The sequence below is a fragment of the Haliotis asinina genome, chromosome 9 (genome assembly GCF_037392515.1).
Source record: "Haliotis asinina isolate JCU_RB_2024 chromosome 9, JCU_Hal_asi_v2, whole genome shotgun sequence".
NCBI lineage: Eukaryota > Metazoa > Mollusca > Gastropoda > Lepetellida > Haliotidae > Haliotis > Haliotis asinina.
Window position 1 is genome coordinate 20,579,082 of NC_090288.1, and position 13,638 is coordinate 20,592,719.

A 13,638-nucleotide genomic window follows, 5' to 3' on the forward strand; every position below is an offset into this window, starting at 1 on the left:
CTTTCTAATGAATATAAGATAATAAAAGTCGCACCAGGCATGTAGACATTGTTAACCAAAGGATCCTGCGCTGATGGTGTTAGCGACGCACAGGACACGCGGCATGACACGTAGAGGTATGCAGTCTGACATGCCAGTGCACATGGGCATGTTATACATCGTCTTGAACCCGATTTCCATGGGCTTTAATATGCACTAAAGATGTTAAGGGTCTTCGAAAGGAAAGAGAAATTATAATTAGGTATTGTGGGGTCGACATACGTCGGCGGCGGAAGTCAAGCGGGGTAGAAAAGCGGCACTATATGCAGACGTTTGCAGTTATGCACAGCATTGCATATGTGCATGTTATGCATCGCCAGAAACCCCACGGAAAGACCTTTCAAATGAATCATAGATATTAAAAATCCAAAGATGGATAACGAAATTAGAACGAAAGCCTATTTCGCCGTCGAAAAGGAACTAACATGCGGCATTACATACGGACATGCCTAGCATCTTTGCTCAACGTTGCACATGCACATGCCGTACACCGCCAGAAGCGAATTGAAATGCTCTTTCTAATGAATATAAGATATTAAAAGTCGCATCAGGCATGTAGATACTGTTAACCAAAGGATCCTGCGCTGATGGTGTTGGCTACGCACAGGACACGCGGCATGGCACGTAGACGTTTGCAGCTTGACATGCCAGTGTACATGGGCATGTTATACATCGTCTTGAACCCGATTTCCATGGGCTTTCATATTCACTATAAATGTTAAGGAAAGAGAAATTATAATTAGGTATTGGCGGGGTCGACATACGTCGGCGGCGGAAGTCAAACGGGGTAGAAAAGCGGCACTATATGCAGACGTTTGCAGCTATGCACAGAATGGCTGATGTGCATGTTATGCATCGCCAGACACCCCACGGAAAGACCTTTCAAATGAATCAAAGATATTAGAAATCCAAAGATGGATAACGAAATTAGAACGAAAGCTATTTCCGCTACCCGGCACCGTCGCGATAGAACTAACATGCGGCATTACATACGGACATGCCTAGCATCTTTGCTCAACGTCGCACATGCACATGCCGTACACCGCCAGAAGCGAATTGAAATGCTCTTTCTAATGAATATAAGATATTAAAAGTCGCATCAGGCATGTAGACATTATTAACCAAAGGATCCTGCGCAGATGGTGTTGGCTACGCACAGGACACGCGGCATGACACGTAGACGTTTGCAGCCTGACATGCCAGTGCACATGGGCATTTTATGCATCGTGTTGAACCCGATTTCCATGGGCTTTAATATTCACTATAAATGTTAAGGAAAGAGAAATTATAATTAGGTATTGGCGGGGTCGACATACGTCGGCGGCGGAAGTCAAACGGGGTAGAAAAGCGGCACTATATGCAGACGTTTGCAGCTATGCACAGCATTGCAGGTATGCATGGTATGCATCGCCAGAAACCCCACGGAAAGACCTTTCAAATGAATCATAGATATTAAAAATCCAAAGATGGATAACGAAATTAGAACAAAAGCCTATTTCGCCGTCGTAACGGAACTAACATGCGGCATTACATACGGACATGCCTAGCATCTTTGCTCAACGTTGCACATGCACATGCCGTACACCGCCAGAAGCGAATTGAAATGCTCTTTCTAATGAATATAAGATATTAAAAGTCGCATCAGGCATGTAGAGACTGTTAACCAAAGGATCCTGCGCTGATGGTGTTGGCGACGCACAGGACACGCGGCATGGCACGTAGACGTTTGCAGCTTGACATGCCAGTGTACATGGGCATGTTATACATCGTCTTGAACCCGATTTCCATGGGCTTTCATATTCACTATAAATGTTAAGGAAAGAGAAATTATAATTAGGTATTGGCGGGGTCGACATACGTCGGCGGCGGAAGTCAAACGGGGTAGAAAAGCGGCACTATATGCAGACGTTTGCAGCTATGCACAGCATTGCAGGTATGCATGGTATGCATCGCCAGAAACCCCACGGAAAGACCTTTCAAATGAATCATAGATATTAAAAATCCAAAGATGGATAACGAAATTAGAACAAAAGCCTATTTCGCCGTCGTAACGGAACTAACATGCGGCATTACATACGGACATGCCTAGCATCTTTGCTCAACGTTGCACATGCACATGCCGTACACCGCCAGAAGCGAATTGAAATGCTCTTTCTAATGAATATAAGATATTAAAAGTCGCATCAGGCATGTAGAGACTGTTAATCAAAGGATCCTGCGCTGATGGTGTTGGCGACGCACAGGACACGCGGCATGACACGTAGACGTATGCAGCTTGACATGCCAGTGCACATGGGCATGTTATACATCGTCTTGAACCCGATTTCCATGGGCTTTCATATTCACTATAAATGTTAAGGAAAGGGAAATTATAATTAGGTATTGTGGGGTCGACATACGTCGGCGGCGGAAGTCAAACGGGATAGAAAAGCGGCACTATATGCAGACGTTTGCAGCTATGCTCAGAATGGCTGATGTGCATGTTATGCATCGCTAGACACCACACGGAAAGACCTTTCAAATGAATCAGAGATATTAGAAATCCAAAGATGGATAACGAAATTAGAACGAAAGCCTATTTCCGCTACCGGCACCGTCGCGATAGAACTAACATGCGGCATTACATACGGACATGCCTAGCATCTTTGCTCAACGTTGCACATGCACATGCCGTACACCGCCAGAAGCGAATTGAAATGCTATTTCTAATGAATATAAGATATTAAAGGTCGCATCAGGCATGTAGACATTGTTAACCAAAGGATCCTGCGCTGATGGTGTTGGCTACGCACAGGACACGCGGCATGACACGTAGACGTATGCAGCTTGACATGCCAGTGCACATGGGCATGTTATACATCGTCTTGAACCCGATTTCCATGGGCTTTAATATGCACTAAAGATGTTAAGGGTCTTCGAAAGGAAAGAGAAATTATAGTTAGGTATTGTGGGGTCGACATACGTCGGCGGCGCAATTCAAGCGGGGTAGAAAAGCGGCACTATATGCAGACGTTTGCAGCTATGCACAGCATTGCAGGTATGCATGGTATGCATCGCCAGAAACCCCACGGAAAGACCTTTCAAATGAATCATAGATATTAGAAATCCAAAGATGGATAACGAAATTAGAACGAAAGCCTATTTCGCCGTCGTAACGGAACTAACATGCGGCATTACATACGGACATGCCTAGCATCTTTGCTCAACGTTGCACATGCACATGCCGTACACCGCCAGAAGCGAATTGAAATGCTCTTTCTAATGCATATAAGATATTAAAAGTCGCATCAGGCATGTAGATACTGTTAACCAAAGGATCCTGCGCTGATGGTGTTGGCGACGCACAGGACACGCGGCATGACACGTAGACGTATGCAGCTTGACATGCCAGTGCACATGGGCATGTTATACATCGTCTTGAACCCGATTTCCATGGGCTTTAATATGCACTAAAGATGTTAAGGGTCTTCGAAAGGAAAGAGAAATTATAATTAGGTATTGTGGGGTCGACATACGTCGGCGGCGGAAGTCAAGCGGGGTAGAAAAGCGGCACTATATGCAGACGTTTGCAGTTATGCACAGCATTGCATATGTGCATGTTATGCATCGCCAGAAACCCCACGGAAAGACCTTTCAAATGAATCATAGATATTAAAAATCCAAAGATGGATAACGAAATTAGAACGAAAGCCTATTTCGCCGTCGAAAAGGAACTAACATGCGGCATTACATACGGACATGCCTAGCATCTTTGCTCAACGTTGCACATGCACATGCCGTACACCGCCAGAAGCGAATTGAAATGCTCTTTCTAATGAATATAAGATATTAAAAGTCGCATCAGGCATGTAGATACTGTTAACCAAAGGATCCTGCGCTGATGGTGTTGGCTACGCACAGGACACGCGGCATGGCACGTAGACGTTTGCAGCTTGACATGCCAGTGTACATGGGCATGTTATACATCGTCTTGAACCCGATTTCCATGGGCTTTCATATTCACTATAAATGTTAAGGAAAGAGAAATTATAGCTAGGTATTGGCGGGGTCGACATACGTCGGCGGCGGAAGTCAAACGGGGTAGAAAAGCGGCACTATATGCAGACGTTTGCAGCTATGCACAGCATTGCAGGTATGCATGGTATGCATCGCCAGAAACCCCACGGAAAGACCTTTCAAATGAATCATAGATATTAAAAATCCAAAGATGGATAACGAAATTAGAACAAAAGCCTATTTCGCCGTCGTAACGGAACTAACATGCGGCATTACATACGGACATGCCTAGCATCTTTGCTCAACGTTGCACATGCACATGCCGTACACCGCCAGAAGCGAATTGAAATGCTCTTTCTATTGAATATAAGATATTAAAAGTCGCATCAGGCATGTAGAGACTGTTAATCAAAGGATCCTGCGCTGATGGTGTTGGCTACGCACAGGACACGCGGCATGGCACGTAGACGTTTGCAGCTTGACATGCCAGTGTACATGGGCATGTTATACATCGTCTTGAACCCGATTTCCATGGGCTTTCATATTCACTATAAATGTTAAGGAAAGAGAAATTATAATTAGGTATTGGCGGGGTCGACATACGTCGGCGGCGGAAGTCAAACGGGGTAGAAAAGCGGCACTATATGCAGACGTTTGCAGCTATGCACAGCATTGCAGGTATGCATGGTATGCATCGCCAGAAACCCCACGGAAAGACCTTTCAAATGAATCATAGATATTAAAAATCCAAAGATGGATAACGAAATTAGAACAAAAGCGTATTTCGCCGTCGTAACGGAACTAACATGCGGCATTACATACGGACATGCCTAGCATCTTTGCTCAACGTTGCACATGCACATGCCGTACACCGCCAGAAGCGAATTGAAATGCTCTTTCTAATGAATATAAGATATTAAAAGTCGCATCAGGCATGTAGAGACTGTTAATCAAAGGATCCTGCGCTGATGGTGTTGGCGACGCACAGGACACGCGGCATGACACGTAGACGTATGCAGCTTGACATGCCAGTGCACATGGGCATGTTATACATCGTCTTGAACCCGATTTCCATGGGCTTTCATATTCACTATAAATGTTAAGGAAAGGGAAAGTATTAGGAGGTATTGGCGGGGTCGACATACGTCGGCGGCGCAATTCAAGCGGGGTAGAAAAGCGGCACTATATGCAGACGTTTGCAGCTATGCACAGAATGGCAGATGTGCATGTTATGCATCACCAGACACCACACGGAAAGACATTTCAAATGAATCAAAGATGTTAGAAATCCAAAAATGGATAACGAAATTAGAACGAAAACCTATTTCCGCTACCGGCACCGTCGCGATAGAACTAACATGCGGCATTACATACGGACATGCCTAGCATCATTGCTCAACGTCGCACATGCACATGCCGTACACCGCCAGAAGCGAATTGAAATGCTCTTTCTAATGAATATAAGATAATAAAAGTCGCACCAGGCATGTAGACATTGTTAACCAAAGGATCCTGCGCTGATGGTGTTAGCGACGCACAGGACACGCGGCATGACACGTAGAGGTATGCAGTCTGACATGCCAGTGCACATGGGCATGTTATACATCGTCTTGAACCCGATTTCCATGGGCTTTAATATGCACTAAAGATGTTAAGGGTCTTCGAAAGGAAAGAGAAATTATAATTAGGTATTGTGGGGTCGACATACGTCGGCGGCGGAAGTCAAGCGGGGTAGAAAAGCGGCACTATATGCAGACGTTTGCAGTTATGCACAGCATTGCATATGTGCATGTTATGCATCGCCAGAAACCCCACGGAAAGACCTTTCAAATGAATCATAGATATTAAAAATCCAAAGATGGATAACGAAATTAGAACGAAAGCCTATTTCGCCGTCGAAAAGGAACTAACATGCGGCATTACATACGGACATGCCTAGCATCTTTGCTCAACGTTGCACATGCACATGCCGTACACCGCCAGAAGCGAATTGAAATGCTCTTTCTAATGAATATAAGATATTAAAAGTCGCATCAGGCATGTAGATACTGTTAACCAAAGGATCCTGCGCTGATGGTGTTGGCTACGCACAGGACACGCGGCATGGCACGTAGACGTTTGCAGCTTGACATGCCAGTGTACATGGGCATGTTATACATCGTCTTGAACCCGATTTCCATGGGCTTTCATATTCACTATAAATGTTAAGGAAAGAGAAATTATAATTAGGTATTGGCGGGGTCGACATACGTCGGCGGCGGAAGTCAAACGGGGTAGAAAAGCGGCACTATATGCAGACGTTTGCAGCTATGCACAGAATGGCTGATGTGCATGTTATGCATCGCCAGACACCCCACGGAAAGACCTTTCAAATGAATCAAAGACATTAGAAATCCAAAGATGGATAACGAAATTAGAACGAAAGCTATTTCCGCTACCCGGCACCGTCGCGATAGAACTAACATGCGGCATTACATACGGACATGCCTAGCATCTTTGCTCAACGTCGCACATGCACATGCCGTACACCGCCAGAAGCGAATTGAAATGCTCTTTCTAATGAATATAAGATATTAAAGGTCGCATCAGGCATGTAGACATTATTAACCAAAGGATCCTGCGCAGATGGTGTTGGCTACGCACAGGACACGCGGCATGACACGTAGACGTTTGCAGCCTGACATGCCAGTGCACATGGGCATTTTATGCATCGTGTTGAACCCGATTTCCATGGGCTTTAATATTCACTATAAATGTTAAGGAAAGAGAAATTATAATTAGGTATTTTCGGGGTCGACATACATCGGCGGCGGAAGTCAAACGGGATAGAAAATCGGCACTATATGCATACGTTTGCAGCTATGCACAGAATGGCTGATGTGCATGTTATGCATCGCTAGACACCACACGGAAAGACCTTTCAAATGAATCAGAGATATTAGAAATCCAAAGATGGATAACGAAATTAGAACGAAAGCCTATTTCCGCTACCGGCACCATCGCGATAGAACTAACATGCGGCATTACATACGGACATGCCTAGCATCTTTGCTCAACGTCGCACATGCACATGCCGTACACCGCCAGAAGCGAATTGAAATGCTCTTTCTAATGAATATAAGATAATAAAAGTCGCACCAGGCATGTAGACATTATTAACCAAAGGATCCTGCGCTGATGGTGTTAGCGACGCACAGGACACGCGGCATGACACGTAGAGGTATGCAGTCTGACATGCCAGTGCACATGGGCATGTTATACATCGTCTTGAACCCGATTTCCATGGGCTTTAATATGCACTAAAGATGTTAAGGGTCTTCGAAAGGAAAGAGAAATTATAATTAGGTATTGTGGGGTCGACATACGTCGGCGGCGGAAGTCAAGCGGGGTAGAAAAGCGGCACTATATGCAGACGTTTGCAGTTATGCACAGCATTGCATATGTGCATGTTATGCATCGCCAGAAACCCCACGGAAAGACCTTTCAAATGAATCATAGATATTAAAAATCCAAAGATGGATAACGAAATTAGAACAAAAGCCTATTTCGCCGTCGAAAAGGAACTAACATGCGGCATTACATACGGACATGCCTAGCATCTTTGCTCAACGTTGCACATGCACATGCCGTACACCGCCAGAAGCGAATTGAAATGCTCTTTCTAATGAATATAAGATATTAAAAGTCGCATCAGGCATGTAGATACTGTTAACCAAAGGATCCTGCGCTGATGGTGTTGGCTACGCACAGGACACGCGGCATGGCACGTAGACGTTTGCAGCTTGACATGCCAGTGTACATGGGCATGTTATACATCGTCTTGAACCCGATTTCCATGGGCTTTCATATTCACTATAAATGTTAAGGAAAGAGAAATTATAATTAGGTATTGGCGGGGTCGACATACGTCGGCGGCGGAAGTCAAACGGGGTAGAAAAGCGGCACTATATGCAGACGTTTGCAGCTATGCACAGAATGGCTGATGTGCATGTTATGCATCGCCAGACACCCCACGGAAAGACCTTTCAAATGAATCAAAGATATTAGAAATCCAAAGATGGATAACGAAACTAGAACGAAAGCCTATTTCCGCTACCCGGCACCGTCGCGATAGAACTAACATGCGGCATTACATACGGACATGCCTAGCATCTTTGCTCAACGTCGCACATGCACATGCCGTACACCGCCAGAAGCGAAATGAAATGCTCTTTCTAATGAATATAAGATATTAAAGGTCGCATCAGGCATGTAGACATTATTAACCAAAGGATCCTGCGCAGATGGTGTTGGCTACGCACAGGACACGCGGCATGACACGTAGACGTTTGCAGCCTGACATGCCAGTGCACATGGGCATTTTATGCATCGTGTTGAACCCGATTTCCATGGGCTTTAATATTCACTATAAATGTTAAGGAAAGAGAAATTATAATTAGGTATTGGCGGGGTCGACATACGTCGGCGGCGGAAGTCAAACGGGGTAGAAAAGCGGCACTATATGCAGACGTTTGCAGCTATGCACAGAATGGCAGATGTGCATGTTATGCATCACCAGACACCACACGGAAAGACATTTCAAATGAATCAAAGATATTAGAAATCCAAAAATGGATAACGAAATTAGAACGAAAACCTATTTCCGCTACCGGCACCGTCGCGATAGAACTAACATGCGGCATTACATACGGACATGCCTAGCATCTTTGCTCAACGTCGCACATGCACATGCCGTACACCGCCAGAAGCGAATTGAAATGCTCTTTCTAATGAATATAAGATAATAAAAGTCGCACCAGGCATGTAGACATTATTAACCAAAGGATCCTGCGCTGATGGTGTTAGCGACGCACAGGACACGCGGCATGACACGTAGAGGTATGCAGTCTGACATGCCAGTGCACATGGGCATGTTATACATCGTCTTGAACCCGATTTCCATGGGCTTTAATATGCACTAAAGATGTTAAGGGTCTTCGAAAGGAAAGAGAAATTATAATTAGGTATTGTGGGGTCGACATACGTCGGCGGCGGAAGTCAAGCGGGGTAGAAAAGCGGCACTATATGCAGACGTTTGCAGTTATGCACAGCATTGCATATGTGCATGTTATGCATCGCCAGAAACCCCACGGAAAGACCTTTCAAATGAATCATAGATATTAAAAATCCAAAGATGGATAACGAAATTAGAACGAAAGCCTATTTCGCCGTCGAAAAGGAACTAACATGCGGCATTACATACGGACATGCCTAGCATCTTTGCTCAACGTTGCACATGCACATGCCGTACACCGCCAGAAGCGAATTGAAATGCTCTTTCTAATGAATATAAGATATTAAAAGTCGCATCAGGCATGTAGATACTGTTAACCAAAGGATCCTGCGCTGATGGTGTTGGCTACGCACAGGACACGCGGCATGGCACGTAGACGTTTGCAGCTTGACATGCCAGTGTACATGGGCATGTTATACATCGCCTTGAACCCGATTTCCATGGGCTTTCATATTCACTATAAATGTTAAGGAAAGAGAAATTATAATTAGGTATTGGCGGGGTCGACATACGTCGGCGGCGGAAGTCAAACGGGGTAGAAAAGCGGCACTATATGCAGACGTTTGCAGCTATGCACAGAATGGCTGATGTGCATGTTATGCATCGCCAGACACCCCACGGAAAGACCTTTCAAATGAATCAAAGATATTAGAAATCCAAAGATGGATAACGAAACTAGAACGAAAGCCTATTTCCGCTACCCGGCACCGTCGCGATAGAACTAACATGCGGCATTACATACGGACATGCCTAGCATCTTTGCTCAACGTCGCACATGCACATGCCGTACACCGCCAGAAGCGAATTGAAATGCTCTTTCTAATGAATATAAGATATTAAAGGTCGCATCAGGCATGTAGACATTATTAACCAAAGGATCCTGCGCAGATGGTGTTGGCTACGCACAGGACACGCGGCATGACACGTAGACGTTTGCAGCTTGACATGCCAGTGCACATGGGCATTTTATGCATCGTGTTGAACCCGATTTCCATGGGCTTTAATATTCACTATAAATGTTAAGGAAAGAGAAATTATAATTAGGTATTGGCGGGGTCGACATACGTCGGCGGCGGAAGTCAAACGGGGTAGAAAAGCGGCACTATATGCAGACGTTTGCAGCTATGCACAGCATTGCAGGTATGCATGGTATGCATCGCCAGAAACCCCACGGAAAGACCTTTCAAATGAATCATAGATATTAAAAATCCAAAGATGGATAACGAAATTAGAACAAAAGCCTATTTCGCCGTCGTAACGGAACTAACATGCGGCATTACATACGGACATGCCTAGCATCTTTGCTCAACGTTGCACATGCACATGCCGTACACCGCCAGAAGCGAATTGAAATGCTCTTTCTAATGAATATAAGATATTAAAAGTCGCATCAGGCATGTAGAGACTGTTAACCAAAGGATCCTGCGCTGATGGTGTTGGCGACGCACAGGACACGCGGCATGGCACGTAGACGTTTGCAGCTTGACATGCCAGTGTACATGGGCATGTTATACATCGTCTTGAACCCGATTTCCATGGGCTTTCATATTCACTATAAATGTTAAGGAAAGAGAAATTATAATTAGGTATTGGCGGGGTCGACATACGTCGGCGGCGGAAGTCAAACGGGGTAGAAAAGCGGCACTATATGCAGACGTTTGCAGCTATGCACAGCATTGCAGGTATGCATGGTATGCATCGCCAGAAACCCCACGGAAAGACCTTTCAAATGAATCATAGATATTAAAAATCCAAAGATGGATAACGAAATTAGAACAAAAGCCTATTTCGCCGTCGTAACGGAACTAACATGCGGCATTACATACGGACATGCCTAGCATCTTTGCTCAACGTTGCACATGCACATGCCGTACACCGCCAGAAGCGAATTGAAATGCTCTTTCTAATGAATATAAGATATTAAAAGTCGCATCAGGCATGTAGAGACTGTTAATCAAAGGATCCTGCGCTGATGGTGTTGGCGACGCACAGGACACGCGGCATGACACGTAGACGTATGCAGCTTGACATGCCAGTGCACATGGGCATGTTATACATCGTCTTGAACCCGATTTCCATGGGCTTTCATATTCACTATAAATGTTAAGGAAAGGGAAAGTATTAGGAGGTATTGGCGGGGTCGACATACGTCGGCGGCGCAATTCAAGCGGGGTAGAAAAGCGGCACTATATGCAGACGTTTGCAGCTATGCACAGAATGGCAGATGTGCATGTTATGCATCACCAGACACCACACGGAAAGACATTTCAAATGAATCAAAGATATTAGAAATCCAAAAATGGATAACGAAATTAGAACGAAAACCTATTTCCGCTACCGGCACCGTCGCGATAGAACTAACATGCGGCATTACATACGGACATGCCTAGCATCATTGCTCAACGTCGCACATGCACATGCCGTACACCGCCAGAAGCGAATTGAAATGCTCTTTCTAATGAATATAAGATAATAAAAGTCGCACCAGGCATGTAGACATTGTTAACCAAAGGATCCTGCGCTGATGGTGTTAGCGACGCACAGGACACGCGGCATGACACGTAGAGGTATGCAGTCTGACATGCCAGTGCACATGGGCATGTTATACATCGTCTTGAACCCGATTTCCATGGGCTTTAATATGCACTAAAGATGTTAAGGGTCTTCGAAAGGAAAGAGAAATTATAATTAGGTATTGTGGGGTCGACATACGTCGGCGGCGGAAGTCAAGCGGGGTAGAAAAGCGGCACTATATGCAGACGTTTGCAGTTATGCACAGCAATGCATATGTGCATGTTATGCATCGCCAGAAACCCCACGGAAAGACCTTTCAAATGAATCATAGATATTAAAAATCCAAAGATGGATAACGAAATTAGAAGGAAAGCCTATTTCGCCGTCGAAAAGGAACTAACATGCGGCATTACATACGGACATGCCTAGCATCTTTGCTCAACGTTGCACATGCACATGCCGTACACCGCCAGAAGCGAATTGAAATGCTCTTTCTAATGCATATAAGATATTAAAAGTCGCATCATGCATGTAGATACTGTTAACCAAAGGATCCTGCGCTGATGGTGTTGGCGACGCACAGGACACGCGGCATGACACGTAGACGTTTGCAGCTTGACATGCCAGTGTACATGGGCATTTTATACATCGTCTTGAACCCGATTTCCATGGGCTTTCATATTCACTATAAATGTTAAGGAAAGAGAAAGTATAAGGAGGTATTGGCGGGGTCGACATACGTCGGCGGCGCAATTCAAGCGGGGTAGAAAAGCGGCACTATATGCAGACGTTTGCAGCTATGCACAGAATGGCAGATGTGCATGTTATGCATCACCAGACACCACACGGAAAGACATTTCAAATGAATCAAAGATATTAGAAATCCAAAAATGGATAACGAAATTAGAACGAAAACCTATTTCCGCTACCGGCACCGTCGCGATAGAACTAACATGCGGCATTACATACGGACATGCCTAGCATCTTTGCTCAACGTCGCACATGCACATGCCGTACACCGCCAGAAGCGAATTGAAATGCTCTTTCTAATGAATATAAGATAATAAAAGTCGCACCAGGCATGTAGACATTATTAACCAAAGGATCCTGCGCTGATGGTGTTAGCGACGCACAGGACACGCGGCATGACACGTAGAGGTATGCAGTCTGACATGCCAGTGCACATGGGCATGTTATACATCGTCTTGAACCCGATTTCCATGGGCTTTAATATGCACTAAAGATGTTAAGGGTCTTCGAAAGGAAAGAGAAATTATAATTAGGTATTGTGGGGTCGACATACGTCGGCGGCGGAAGTCAAGCGGGGTAGAAAAGCGGCACTATATGCAGACGTTTGCAGTTATGCACAGCATTGCATATGTGCATGTTATGCATCGCCAGAAACCCCACGGAAAGACCTTTCAAATGAATCATAGATATTAAAAATCCAAAGATGGATAACGAAATTAGAACGAAAGCCTATTTCGCCGTCGAAAAGGAACTAACATGCGGCATTACATACGGACATGCCTAGCATCTTTGCTCAACGTTGCACATGCACATGCCGTACACCGCCAGAAGCGAATTGAAATGCTCTTTCTAATGAATATAAGATATTAAAAGTCGCATCAGGCATGTAGATACTGTTAACCAAAGGATCCTGCGCTGATGGTGTTGGCTACGCACAGGACACGCGGCATGGCACGTAGACGTTTGCAGCTTGACATGCCAGTGTACATGGGCATGTTATACATCGTCTTGAACCCGATTTCCATGGGCTTTCATATTCACTATAAATGTTAAGGAAAGAGAAATTATAATTAGGTATTGGCGGGGTCGACATACGTCGGCGGCGGAAGTCAAACGGGGTAGAAAAGCGGCACTATATGCAGACGTTTGCAGCTATGCACAGAATGGCTGATGTGCATGTTATGCATCGCCAGACACCCCACGGAAAGACCTTTCAAATGAATCAAAGATATTAGAAATCCAAAGATGGATAACGAAACTAGAACGAAAGCCTATTTCCGCTACCC